Below are 14,120 nucleotides of genomic sequence, written 5' to 3' on the forward strand. Positions count from 1 at the left end.
CAAGACTTACATCAGATCCTACATACATGCATAGTATCAAGAAGGGTTGGTGGAGTTATTGCAGCAAGCCAGCTTTGACTCTTGGCTAGGCTATCCTACGATACTCCAACTTGAAATGGTTTTGCGCACACGAGTCCACTACTCACCACTTCAATACACTACCGAGGATCCACCTCCGTCTTCCTACGGAAGAGCCATCCTCGGCACTCACACTTATCTTGAGGCTTTTAGTAGTTTCCATTTACTTGTCCATGAACTGTATAGGCAACCAAGTAGTCCTTTACCGCGGACGCGGCTATTCGAATAGATCATGTTAACCCTGCAGGGGTGTACTTCTTCATACACGCTCTCACCACTTACCGTCGCTTACACGACATGTACTCGGCAACCTTCAAGCGGAAGCCCAACGTGGGTGTCGGCCACGACCTACCTAATCACCTAAGCCTCCAGTCCAGGTTTATCGCCTATTCGGGTTCCATCCGCAGGGAGTCCGGCCAAGGTTTCCCATACGGCCCCGAACGATGTGAACAGGGTTCCCGAGATACCTAACGGGTATTCGGTACACCGTGCCACTTACCTACCGCATCACAGCCCACCCCTACGGTCAGCGCTGTCCACGGCCTCCAGTAGGCTACAAACACCAGAAACTACTTGCAACTCCTGGACGGAGAACTAGGGTGAATAAGAAGCCGAGAGGTGTCCATTGGTTTTGGGCCCAATGCATGGTAGTAGCTGATTCTTAAATCACACATACAAATCTCAGTGCTTAAGGTCGGCTTCAATGAAACAACCCACCATGTACTCCCACATGGCCTCTCATCGATACCTTTACCAAATCGTGTTCACCACACCACTCTCATTACCGACATAATCATTTCACTCTAGCCCATCACCCAGATGAACCAGACCTGACACGACTCTAAGCATAGCAGGCATAGCAAGGTAGGAACAACACATACATAGGGCTCAATCAACTCCTACACATGCTAGTGGGTTTCATCTAGTTACTGTGGCAATGACAGGTCATGCAGAGGAAATGGGTTCAACTACCGTAGCACACAGCAGTTTGAATCGCGTTGTCTTAATGCAGTAAAAGAGAGCAGGAGCGGGAACATGGGATTGTATCGATATGATCAAATGGTTAGTTGCTTGCCTGATAGTTCGATGCACTGATATGGTTCTTCGTTAGGGTAATCACGGTACTCCTCGGGGGCAGAACCTGTCGCAAAGGACACCGATACACAACCATCACCAAACAATGTGCAGCAATATGATGCATGCATGAAACATGGCAATATGAGTGTGTTGGGCTAATACAACTAAAACCAGAAGGGTTTGAACAAATTTGAATCAAGGATTCAAATTTCAAATTCAAATATGGCCTTTTAAAGTGCTTTTCCTTGTTCTGCTTAAAACATCAATTTAACTTGTTTGATCATGCATGAAAATAGTACAGATGGATAGATTGGATTTTTCTGATCATTTTTCATATATAATTTGTCCAATTTGGAGTTACAGAATAAAAGTTATGAATTTTTGAAGTTTAAATAGTATTCTGGAATTTCCTGATTTAAATTAAATCCAGAAATTAATTACTGCGTCAGCCTGATGTCAGTGTGACATCAGCAGGTCAACGGAACAGGTCTGGGTCAAACCTGACAGTGGGTCCCGCATGTCAGGGTGATTATTTTAATTAAGATTTGATTAAAACTAATCCTGTATAATTAGCAGGGCTGGGCCCCACCTGTCATTGACTCAGGGGAGTCAACCAGGGCCCACCCGTGGTCAAAGTCAATGCCAGCGGCGCCGGCGTTTAGCCGCCGGCGAGCCCGACGCGGCGGCGGGAGTGGTTTTGGCCGTTTCGGCCACCAAATGGGTCGCGGAGACCACCGGAGTGGAGCTGAGGACAAGCCGCAGCTCTTGGTGGAGTCCGTTGGGGTCGGGGTGGCCGGAGTTGGCGCCGGCGACGACTTTGGCGGCCACCGGGGTTCGGTCGAGGATGAACTTGGCGCTAGAGGGGTCGGTGAGGCTCGTGGAGTGGCTAGCTAGGTGCTGTGGGACTCGGTGAGTAAGATGGACACCATCTTGTGGCCGGAGTGTGGCCGGAAGCACGTCGGCGACGAGGTCCGCGACGGCGCGTGCGGGTGAGCTTGGTGCGCTCGCTGTGGTGCTCGAGAGAGAGAAAGAGAGGAAGGGGAAGTTAGCCCAGCTCACTGTGGTCTTGATGGAAAGGACGGCGTGGTCGGGGACGAGCTGCTGCGGCGGCGACGGCGAAGGGGATCTCCGGCGATGGCGGTTCGGGCGAGGTTGGTGCGGCGGCTTCGAGGCACGCGAGCGCTCGGGGCTCGGCTAGCTCGAAGGAGTAGAGGACGGCGGAGCTTCTGGACAGGGTGGCGCGGCGTGGAGACAATGGGGAGCACGGCTACGGCGGTGGTGCGGCGACGGTGGCGTCGGCCATGGCGTGGGAGCGCAAGGGAGAGGAACTGGGGGCGAATGGAGGTGTCCAGGAGGGTCGGAGCGTGACGTGGAGCTCGTCCAGGCCATCAGGGCGGCGAGAGGGGGAGGCCGGGCGGCGTGCAGCTGCGTGGCGAGCTGCTGTGCCGCCGCCGAGCACCTTGGCTGCCTGCCTGGCAAGCCAAGCAGCTCGCTGGAGCGGTGGCCGGGCTGGGCCGGCCAGGTGGGCTGGCTGGTGGGCCTGCGGTGGCGCCAGGTAAGTTTTCCCCTTTTTTTCTGTTTCTGTTTTATTTAATATATATCTGCAACTTTGTTGAATTTAGTAAAATACCTAGGCAACTTCAAAAATCACCAAACTATTCCTGGCCCATAGTTGGATTATTTCCAACATGAAACATTTTAGTTTGGAGATATTTGAGCATTTAAATATTTTATATTATTTTAAATGCCCAAATTCAAATATTTATGATTTAATTCAAAAACCCTAGGATGGCCTAGGAAAATGTGCACCACTTTTGGCAGAGGTTCTGAACCAAGACAAAAATGATGGGCATTTTAGAAGGGCATTTCAGGTTCATTGAAAAATTATTTTAGTAACCCTAGTTGGTTTCAGAGGGGACTGGGGGTTCTGTCATCCCCATTTCAAGTTTCTGATGAAAGAGTAAACATGATGCAACACTCTAATGCATGACTAGCTAGGGTGTGACAACTCACCCCCACTCAAAAGAATCTCGTCCCGAGATTTGGGTTCCTCCAGGAAGAAGGCGGGATATTCAAGTCGAAGACGATCCTCCCTTTCCCAAGTTGCTTCATCCTCAGAATGGTGCGACCATTGTACTTTGAGAAACTTGATATTATGACGTCGGGTGGTACGTTCGGCCTGATCGAGGATACGAACGGGGTACTCTCGATATGTAAGATTATCTTGGAGATCAAGCGTTTCGTGGTCCACTTCACGGATAGAATCCGAGAAGCAACGCCTGAGTTGAGAAACGTGGAAGACATCGTGAATTCTGGAGAGGTGCGGAGGTAGTTCCAACTGGTAGGCAACTTCTCCTCGTTTGGCAAGAATGCGAAAAGGTCCAATGTAACGAGGAGCCAATTTGCCTTTGATACCGAAGCGATGGGTTCCCTTCAGAGGGGTGACCCGAAGATAAGCCTTCTCGTCAACCTCGAAAGTCATAGCCTTATGTTTTCGGTCATATTGACTCTTTTGACGAGATTGGGCTGTTTTCAACTTTTCACGAACGATACGAACTTGTTCTTCTGCTTCCTGAATCATATCCGGGCCAAAGAATTGTCTTTCCCCGGTCTCTGACCAGTTAAGGGGTGTTCGACATCGTCGTCCATAGAGAACTTCAAAAGGGGCTTTACCCAAGCTAGATTGATAGCTGTTGTTATAAGAGAATTCGGCAAATGGAAGGCACTTCTCCCAGTCCATTCCGAATGAGATAACAGAGGCTCGAAGCATGTCTTCTAGAATCTGGTTGACGCGTTCCACTTGACCACTCGACTGAGGGTGGAAAGCGGTGCTAAAGGAGAGACGAGTTCCCATAGCATTTTGGAAACTTTCCCAAAATCGAGAGGTGAAAAGACTTCCTCGATCCGAGTTAATTTCCAAAGGAACACCATGGAGGGACACTATTCGGGAGATGTACAAATCTGCCAGCTGACTAGCGGTTATACTCTCACGAACAGGTAAGAAATGGGCTACTTTGGAAAGACGATCGACCACGACGAAAATAGCATTATTCCCTCTCTTGGTCCTGGGAAAACCGGTAATGAAATCCATACCAATTTTATCCCATTTCCACTCAGGAATAGCTAAGGGTTGAAGGGTGCCAGCAGGCCGTTGGTGCTCTGCTTTTACACGACGACAGACGTCGCAATTTGCAATATACTGAGCAATTTCTCTCTTCATCCTAGTCCACCAGAACCTCTGGCGTAGGTCCTGATACATTTTAGTGCTGCCGGGATGAATGGTGAGAGGAGATTCATGAGATTCCTTAAGGATTAATCGCCTTAGGTTGCGCACTTTGGGAACCACTAGTCGATTCCCGAAGTATACGACTCCTTGATCATTAATGGAGAAACAATTCGCAATTCCTTTCTGAATGTTCCTCTTGATGCGGGAGATTCCCGGATCTACCTTCTGTGCTTTGATAATTTGATCCGTAAGGGTAGGTTTTGCCACCAAGGTGGAAAGAAAACCTTGAGGTACAATGTGAAGGTTAAGTTTCCGAAATTCCTCATGGAGAAGCGGTTGACTTTGTTGTAACATCAGGTTGTTACAATAAGATTTACGACTTAGCGCATCAGCCATGACGTTGGCTTTCCCTGGGGTGTAGGTTATTCCTAAGTCGAAGTCTGTGATCAATTCAACCCAACGTCTCTGCCTGAGATTCAAATCTGGTTGGGTGAAAATGTACTTCAGACTTTGGTGATCAGTGAATACTTCGCAACGATTACCGAGGAGGTAATGTCGCCAGGTCTTAAGTGCATAGACTACGGCTGCAAGCTCTAGATCATGAGTAGGATAATTCTCCTCATGTGGGTGCAATTGCCGTGAAGCGTAAGCAATTACGTGTCGATCTTGCATGAGAATGCAACCTAGTCCTTGTCGCGAGGCGTCGCAGTAGATAACAAAGTCCTTGGAGAAGTCTGGCGGTACCAGTTCCTGAAAGTTGTGCTCACATTGTGGAGTCCATTCGAACTTCTTATCTTTCTTGAGGAGTTCAGTTAGAGGTTTAGCAACCTTGGAGAAGTTCTCGACAAAGCGACGGCAATAGCTCGCTAAGCCCAGAAAACTCCGAACTTGCTTGACCGATTCAGGTGGAGTCCAATTAAGGACGGCTTGAACTCGCTCAGGGTTAACAGCAATACCTTTACCAGATATTACATGACCCAGATAGGTCACTTCTGACAACCAGAATTCACATTTAGAAAATTTGGCATAAAGGCGATGCTCTCGATGTTTCTTCAACACTAGCCTTAAATGTTTGGCATGTTCTTCCTCGTTCTTGGAGTAGATGAGTATATCATCGAGATAAACTACGACGAATTTATCCAAATACTCCATGAAGATTGAGTTCATTAACCGAGAAAAGGTGGCTGGGGCGTTGGTTAAACCGAAGGACATGACGGTGTACTCGTATTGGCCATAACGAGTAACAAAGGCCGTTTTAGGAATGTCCCCGTTTCTGATTTTTATTTGATGGTAGCCCAACCTCAAATCCATCTTGGAGAAGACTGAGGATCCAGCGAGCTGATCGTACAGGTCGTTGATCCTGGGAAGTGGATATTTGTTCTTGATTGTGACCAAATTGACAGGTCGGTAATCTACAACCATCCGGTCCGTACCATCCTTCTTCTTGACGAATAGGACGGGGCAAGCCCACGGAGATGAGCTAGGTCGGATGAAACCCTTTTTCAAGGATTCATCGAGTTGTTTCTTAAGCTCGGCTAGTTCTAGTGGTGCCATCTTATAAGGTCTTCTAGCAATCGGAACGGTTCCGGGGATGAGGTCGATTACGAACTCAACATCCCTGTCAGGTGGAACACCTGGCAATTCCTCTGGAAAGACATCCGGGAAGTCACGGACTACCGGCACGTCCTCAAGGTCTGGCAAAGGGCTGGCGTTAAGAGAATATAATTGTCGCTTGGCTATTCGGGTCAAGACATTGACTATCTTCCCCGAAGGATGGGTGAGTTGAACAGTTCTAGAGAAGCAATCAATTTGGGCATGATGAGCTGACATCCAGTCCATACCCAGAATGATATTAATATCTGAAGATTTAAGGGCTATCAAAGATGCGAGAAAAACAAGTCTGTCGACTTGGATTTCATTTCCATGGCTTACTCTAGAAGTTTGCCATTTGGATCCCGGAGTTTGAATTACCATAGAGGTTGGCATATCACCGAATGCGACGTTATGCAAGCGAGCATAGTTTTCGGATATAAAAGAATGAGAGGCTCCTGTATCGAAAAGAACAGATGCCGGGTGGCAATTAACAAGAAGCGTACCGAGAACGACGTTGGGATCCTCTTGAGCTTCTTCGGCAGAGATACAGTTAACATGGCCACGTGAAGCGGTGACCGGCTTGGCGTGGAACACTTTCCCTGTCGGCTTGCCACGGCCAACAGCTTTAGCAGATTGATTGGGGTTGGTCTGGGGACACTCACGCATATAGTGACCAGATTCCCCACATTTGAAACAAGTCACGGAACTGGTACGTGGAGGAGCATTATTGGTTGGACCCCCATAGGGCTTGGCTGGAGCAGACTGTTGAACGGGGCGAGGCGCCTGGAAAGATGGCCTCGGTGTGAACCTGGGTGGCAGGGCGGTGTTGGGCACCCACACGCGGCGCTTCTGAGGACCAGCACCGGATGAGGAACCCATGTCACGGCCATGCTTGCGTGTTGCGTCATAGTCAGTCTGACCAGTTTCAGCACTGATGGCTTTGTTGACAAGTTTCGGAAAAGATGTGCACTCATGCAGACGGAGGTCGCGGCGAAGCTCAGGACTAAGGCCCTTACGGAACCTTGCTTGCTTCTTGGCATCAGTAGACACTTCCTCAGTTGCATATCGGGCGAGATTACCGAACTCCCTGCTATAGGCATCAACAGAAAGTCGGCCTTGGGTGAAACTGCAAAATTCCTCACGTTTACGGTCCATGAGACCCTCCGGAATGTGATGTTCACGGAAAGCCTCGCTGAACTCAGCCCAAGTAGTGACATGGCCCGCTGGGCGCATAGCTCCATAATTCTCCCACCATAGACTGGCGGGGCCTTCAAGATGATATGCAGCAAAGGTGACCTTGTCAGCCTCCGCTACCAGCGCGGAACGCAGTTTGTGAGAGATACTGCGAAGCCAGTCATCAGCGTCGAGAGGCTCGACGGAGTGGTGGAACGTGGGTGGATGCAATTTGATAAAATCACTGAGTGACACCACGTTAGCCCTCTGATGGTGTGCTGTATTCTGTTCAATACGCTCCAACAAACGGTTGGTCTCCCGCTTGTTTCTCTCAGCTTCCATCATAACCTCGGCTAGTGAAGGAGGATGAGGCAGATTTGCATCCCTGACTTCACTGCCTTCGGCCTGCTCTTGAGAAGCAGGGTTAGCGCGCGTGTTGACCATCCTAGGTAAACAAGACAATGATTTAGTCAGGATGATAAAATTCCAACATAGGATACAAAATGTAAGGAATAACTCGGAATGCAAGATGATCATCCGTATGACATGGTAGATACAGAAACTGCTTCTTTTATTCCATCGTCATACACACCATACAGGGTTTAGTACAAGACCAAACAAAGTACTATTACGGTGAAAAGAGGATTACATCTCATCGGAGGCATTCCAAGCTCCTATACATTATTTTTCTACTCCTCCGGAAAGAGTACAAACTAGGTCATATCCCACGAGTCACGCGGGACGATAGAAGACACAGCTAGTGCGAACTAGTGATACTACCACTAACTCAGACCGATCCGTAGTAGTCCTCGTAGAAGTCGCCTCCATAGCCTGGAAGTTCAACATGATCATCCGGAAACAGACGGTCTCGCGGAGCTTGTGGACCATAGGGGCTAGGATGAGGCCTTGGACCAACAAACGGTGGCCTACGGGGACCGCGAGGTGGGGTGATGCCTCCTACATCACGCCAAACCATCACGTCCGGCAGAGCAGATCTCACAGGATAGAGATCGCGCATATCTGAATATCCAGCTTGCACCGCCGGTGCGAACCGAGTCAAAGTAGCCCAGTGGTCAGCACGGGTATTGAAGAGCTCTAACCTTAAGGCCCGATTTTCACGGTCCTTATCCTCGAGCATCTCAGCAGTGGTGCGAGTCCGTGAATCCTCCTGAGTGGGGTCAGCATAGATAGCCTGGAGATACCCTTGTGCTCCCGGAAGTGATCCTGGCATATACCGGAAGTCAGAGTCCCGAAATAGACCAGATCTGACTCGCATAATGGTCATCATAGAGTAGGCGGCGTCCTGCACAGCCATCTCAATAGTAACCCCGAGTCCATAGGAGCAGTGAAGAGGCTCGGTGGATCCAGGATAAGATGGAAATATCCTGACAGTGCAGAGATACTGGCTTTGATTGAAGTCCCGGAATTGCTCTTCGACCGTGTACTCAGGATACCAGCGGTATCCAGCCTCAGTCATTACCCTGACCAACTTAGCAGTATGGCCGGGTACATCTAGGCATCGAGTCAGGCGAACCACTTGATTGAGGTCGCGAGTGGCCATCTGAAAGCATAATCATAATGCAAAGGCATTAGAATTTCTAGCAAAATTTCGGCAGCATAACAGCTGTAAATGCTCAAAAAGGATTTTGAGACATTTGACAAAGGATTTCGTACATACTCAACATCATCATATCAAAGTTCTGAAACCATTCTGGCAACATAATGTGGTAGTAGAACTGAACTAGGCTTGTAACCATCAAACTTATAAGGTACTACTGATTAGTAACACGTGATCCTGATAGAGAGAACAGATCCTAATTCCTTAACCCCCGGTGGAAGAATGGACTGACTCAGATCAGAAAGTCATAAGGTATAAGGAGTAAAAAGAGCCTTACGTTCCAACCCACAAACAATTCCCCTACATATAACTAAAGAATTTCTAGACTCAACATCGACCAGTTTGGCTTGGAGAACCTACAGGCAGTCCGGCTCTGATGCCAACGCTGTCAGGACCCCGACTCGATGTCACATCGATCTAGCCGGTAACACCTCATATCACTTTGCGGCCTCACGCACGGTATCCCCACGGGTGTCGTCTTACCTTTTCCCGGGACCGTTTGCGCCTTTTGGCTCACGTATATGATAGTGTCGCTAGCATCCATATGATAAAGAGCCCGGGCTGACATGACTAGTCGTAAACCCAAAGTGGCACAGACTTACAGGGACAGGCATCCATGACCCAGCTTCGAACGTGTCGGTCATCAGCAAGTGGGTCCGGGCTGTAGCACTGGGCTAGCAGGACTCCGGTAAACCGGGCTGTAGCGGGCTAACAGGACTCCGGTACTCAAAGCGTGACATTTCCCCGAAGGGACAGACACAGGAACGAAGAAGGACACATGCCGGCCAGCCTAAGTGTTCCAGAGCAGTAGCAAGCTACCATGGCTCAGCGGTAACACTAGGAGACATTTCCCGGTAAGAGAGGCTACTAAAGATAAACAACTAGATAGTCAGATCCCACACATACCAAGCATTTCAATCATACACACAATATGCTCGATATGTGCAAATACAACGAAGCATCACAACATGACTCTATGACACAAGTACTTTATTTAAGGCTCAGGGAGCCATACATAACATACACAAAGGTACGGGTCTCACGACCCCACATACAAGTCATACAGTCATACAAACCAGCAGCGGAAGTAACTTGTCTGAGTACAGACAACTAGTAAAATAAAAGAGGCTTGGAAAGCCTAGCTATACTACGTGGTCCTTCACAAGCTCAGGGTCACCACCTGGGTCTTTAGCCTACTCGTTGATGTCAACGTCTACATAGAACCCATCAGAAGGGGTTGCAGCGTCTTCTGTAAAAATGTAGATTATAGCAACATGAGTACAAAGGTACTCAGCAAGACTTACATCAGATCCTACATACATGCATAGTATCAAGAAGGGTTGGTGGAGTTATTGCAGCAAGCCAGCTTTGACTCTTGGCTAGGCTATCCTACGATACTCCAACTTGAAATGGTTTTGCGCACACGAGTCCACTACTCACCACTTCAATACACTACCGAGGATCCACCTCCGTCTTCCTACGGAAGAGCCATCCTCGGCACTCACACTTATCTTGAGGCTTTTAGTAGTTTCCATTTACTTGTCTATGAACTGTATAGGCAACCAAGTAGTCCTTTACCGCGGACGCGGCTATTCGAATAGATCATGTTAACCCTGCAGGGGTGTACTTCTTCATACACGCTCTCACCACTTACCGTCGCTTACACGACATGTACTCGGCAACCTTCAAGCGGAAGCCCAACGTGGGTGTCGGCCACGACCTACCTAATCACCTAAGCCTCCAGTCCAGGTTTATCGCCTATTCGGGTTCCATCCGCAGGGAGTCCGGCCGAGGTTTCCCATACGGCCCCGAACGATGTGAACAGGGTTCCCGAGATACCTAACGGGTATTCGGTACACCGTGCCACGTACCTACCGCATCACAGCCCACCCCTACGGTCAGCGCTGTCCACGGCCTCCAGTAGGCTACAAACACCAGAAACTACTTGCAACTCCTGGACGGAGAACTAGGGTGAATAAGAAGCCGAGAGGGTCCATTGGTTTCGGGCCCAATGCATGGTAGTAGCTGATTCTTAAATCACACATACAGATCTCAGTGCTTAAGGTCGGCTTCAATGAAACAACCCACCATGTACTCCTACATGGCCTCTCATCGATACCTTTACCAAATCGTGTTCACCACACCACTCTCATTACCGACATAATCATTTCACTCTAGCCCATCACCCAGATGAACCAGACCTGACACGACTCTAAGCATAGCAGGCATAGCAAGGTAGGAACAACACATACATAGGGCTCAATCAACTCCTACACATGCTAGTGGGTTTCATCTAGTTACTGTGGCAATGACAGGTCATGCAGAGGAAATGGGTTCAACTACCGTAGCACACAGCAGTTTGAATCGCGTTGTCTTAATGCAGTAAAAGAGAGCAGGAGCGGGAACATGGGATTGTATCGATATGATCAAATGGTTGGTTGCTTGCCTGATGGTTCGATGCACTGATATGGTTCTTCGTTAGGGTAATCACGGTACTCCTCGGGGGCAGAACCTGTCGCAAAGGACACCGATACACAACCATCACCAAACAATGTGCAGCAATATGATGCATGCATGAAACATGGCAATATGAGTGTGTTGGGCTAATGCAACTAAAACCAGAAGGGTTTGAACAAATTTGAATCAAGGATTCAAATTTCAAATTCAAATATGGCCTTTTAAAGTGCTTTTCCTTGTTCTGCTTAAAACATCAATTTAACTTGTTTGATCATGCATGAAAATAGTACAGATGGATAGATTGGATTTTTCTGATCATTTTTCATATATAATTTGTCCAATTTGGAGTTACAGAATAAAAGTTATGAATTTTTGAAGTTTAAATAATATTCTGGAATTTCCTGATTTAAATTAAATCCAGAAATTAATTACTGCGTCAGCCTGACGTCAGTGTGACGTCAGCAGGTCAACGGAACAGGTCTGGGTCAAACCTGACAGTGGGTCCCGCATGTCAGGGTGATTATTTTAATTAAGATTTGATTAAAACTAATCCTGTATAATTAGCAGGGCTGGGCCCCACCTGTCATTGACTCAGGGGAGTCAACCAGGGCCCACCCGTGGTCAAAGTCAAAGCCAGCGGACGCCGGCGTTTAGCCGCCGGCGAGCCAGACGCGGCGGCGGGAGTGGTTTTGGCCATTTCGGCCACCAAAGGGCCGCGGAGACCACCGGAGTGGAGCTGAGGACAAACCGCAGCTCTTGGCGGAGTCCGTTGGGGTCGGGGTGGCCGGAGTTGGCGCCGGCGACGACTTTGGCGGCCACCGGGGTTCGGTCGAGGATGAACTTGGCGCTAGAGGGGTCGGTGAGGCTCGTGGAGTGGCTAGCTAGGTGCTGTGGGACTCGGTGAGTAAGATGGACACCATCTTGTGGCCGGAGTGTGGCCGGAAGCACGTCGGCGACGAGGTCCGCGACGGCGCGTGCGGGTGAGCTTGGTGCGCTCGCTGTGGTGCTCGAGAGAGAGAAAGAGAGGAAGGGGAAGTTAGCCCAGCTCACTGCGGTCTTGATGGAAAGGACGGCGTGGTCGGGGACGAGCTGCTGCGGCGGCGACGGCGAAGGGGATCTCCGGCGATGGCGGTTCGGGCGAGGTTGGTGCGGCGGCTTCGAGGCACGCGAGCGCTCGGGGCTCGGCTAGCTCGAAGGAGTAGAGGACGGCGGAGCTTCTGGACAGGGTGGCGCGGCGTGGAGACGACGGGGAGCACGGCTACGGCGGTGGTGCGGCGACGGTGGCGTCGGCCATGGCGTGGGAGCGCGAGGGAGAGGAACTGGGGGCGAATGGAGGTGTCCAGGAGGGTCGGGGCGCGACGTGGAGCTCGTCCAGGCCATCAGGGCGGCGAGAGGGGGAGGCCGGGCGGCGTGCAGCTGCGTGGCGAGCTGCGGTGCCGCCGCCGAGCACCTTGGCTGCCTGCCTGGCAAGCCAAGCAGCTCGCTGGAGCGGTGGCCGGGCTGGGCCGGCCAGGTGGGCTGGCTGGTGGGCCTGCGGTGGCGCCAGGTAAGTTTTCCCCTTTTTTCTGTTTCTGTTTTATTTAATATATATCTGCAACTTTGTTGAATTTAATAAAATACCTAGGCAACTTCAAAAATCACCAAACTATTCCTGGCCCATAGTTGGATTATTTCCAACATGAAACATTTTAGTTTGGAGATATTTGAGCATTTAAATATTTTATATTATTTTAAATGCCCAAATTCAAATATTTATGATTTAATTCAAAAACCCTAGGATGGCCTAGGAAAATGTGCACCACTTTTGGCAGAGGTTCTGAACCAAGACAAAAATGATGGGCATTTTAGAAGGGCATTTCAGGTTCATTGAAAAATTATTTTAGTAACCCTAGTTGGTTTCAGAGGGGACTGGGGGTTCTGTCATCCCCATTTCAAGTTTCTGATGAAAGAGTAAACATGATGCAACACTCTAATGCATGACTAGCTAGGGTGTGACAGCCGGGTCGAACTCCCATAGATTAAAATCCCGTTGTTGGCACGGGAGGATCCGGCGGACGAGCATAACCTGGGTTACATTAACAAGCCGGATTGGCTTGTTCACCAGGGACTAGATGCATGTTTGCAATCCGGTCACCTCTATTTCGTCACCCCACGACAGGCCCGTGTCTTTCCAGGACATAAGCCGCGTGGGGGGTCCGGATCGAAACTCGGGGGCTGCGATCCAGTTCGGTGATGTAAAACCACCCGGATTGCCACCCCTTTAGGGTCTCCACAAAAGAGCCCTCGAACCATAGGACGTTGGCCATCTTGCCCGCCATGGCGCCTCCGCACTCCCCCTGGCTGTCGCACACCACCTTGGGCTTGACGTTGAAGGTCTTGAGCCAAAGGCCGAAATGAGGGCGGACGTAGAGGAAAGCCTCGCACACGACGATAAACGCCGAGATGTTTAGGATGAAGTTCGGGGCCAGATCGTGGAAATCCAGGCCGTAGTAGAACATGAGCCCCCGGACAAATGGGTGGAGTGGAAAACCCAGTCCGTGGAGGAAGTGGGGAAGAAATACTACCCTCTCATGGGGCCTTGGGGTGGGGAGAAGCTGCCCCTTTTCGGGAAGCCGGTGCGTGATGTCCTTAGACAGGTATCCGGCCTTCCTTAGCTTCTTGACTTGGCCCTCCATAGCGGAGGAGACCATCCACTTGCCTCCCGCTCCGGACATTGCCGGAGAAGGTTGAGGTGGAAAGTGCGGGCTTGGGCGCTGGAGCTCGAGTGCCCAGGAGATGGATAGGCAAAGGAGGAAGAAGGCGTAGGTAAAAAGGTGGATCCTTGCCCCCTTATATGGGCGGATGCGTTGTGCGTCCCCACCTGCCTAGTAAAACTCGCTTGCCTCCCAAGCGCCGTGA

This window comes from Triticum aestivum, chromosome 2A, assembly GCF_018294505.1.
Source record: "Triticum aestivum cultivar Chinese Spring chromosome 2A, IWGSC CS RefSeq v2.1, whole genome shotgun sequence".
In the NCBI taxonomy this organism is placed as follows: domain Eukaryota; kingdom Viridiplantae; phylum Streptophyta; class Magnoliopsida; order Poales; family Poaceae; genus Triticum; species Triticum aestivum.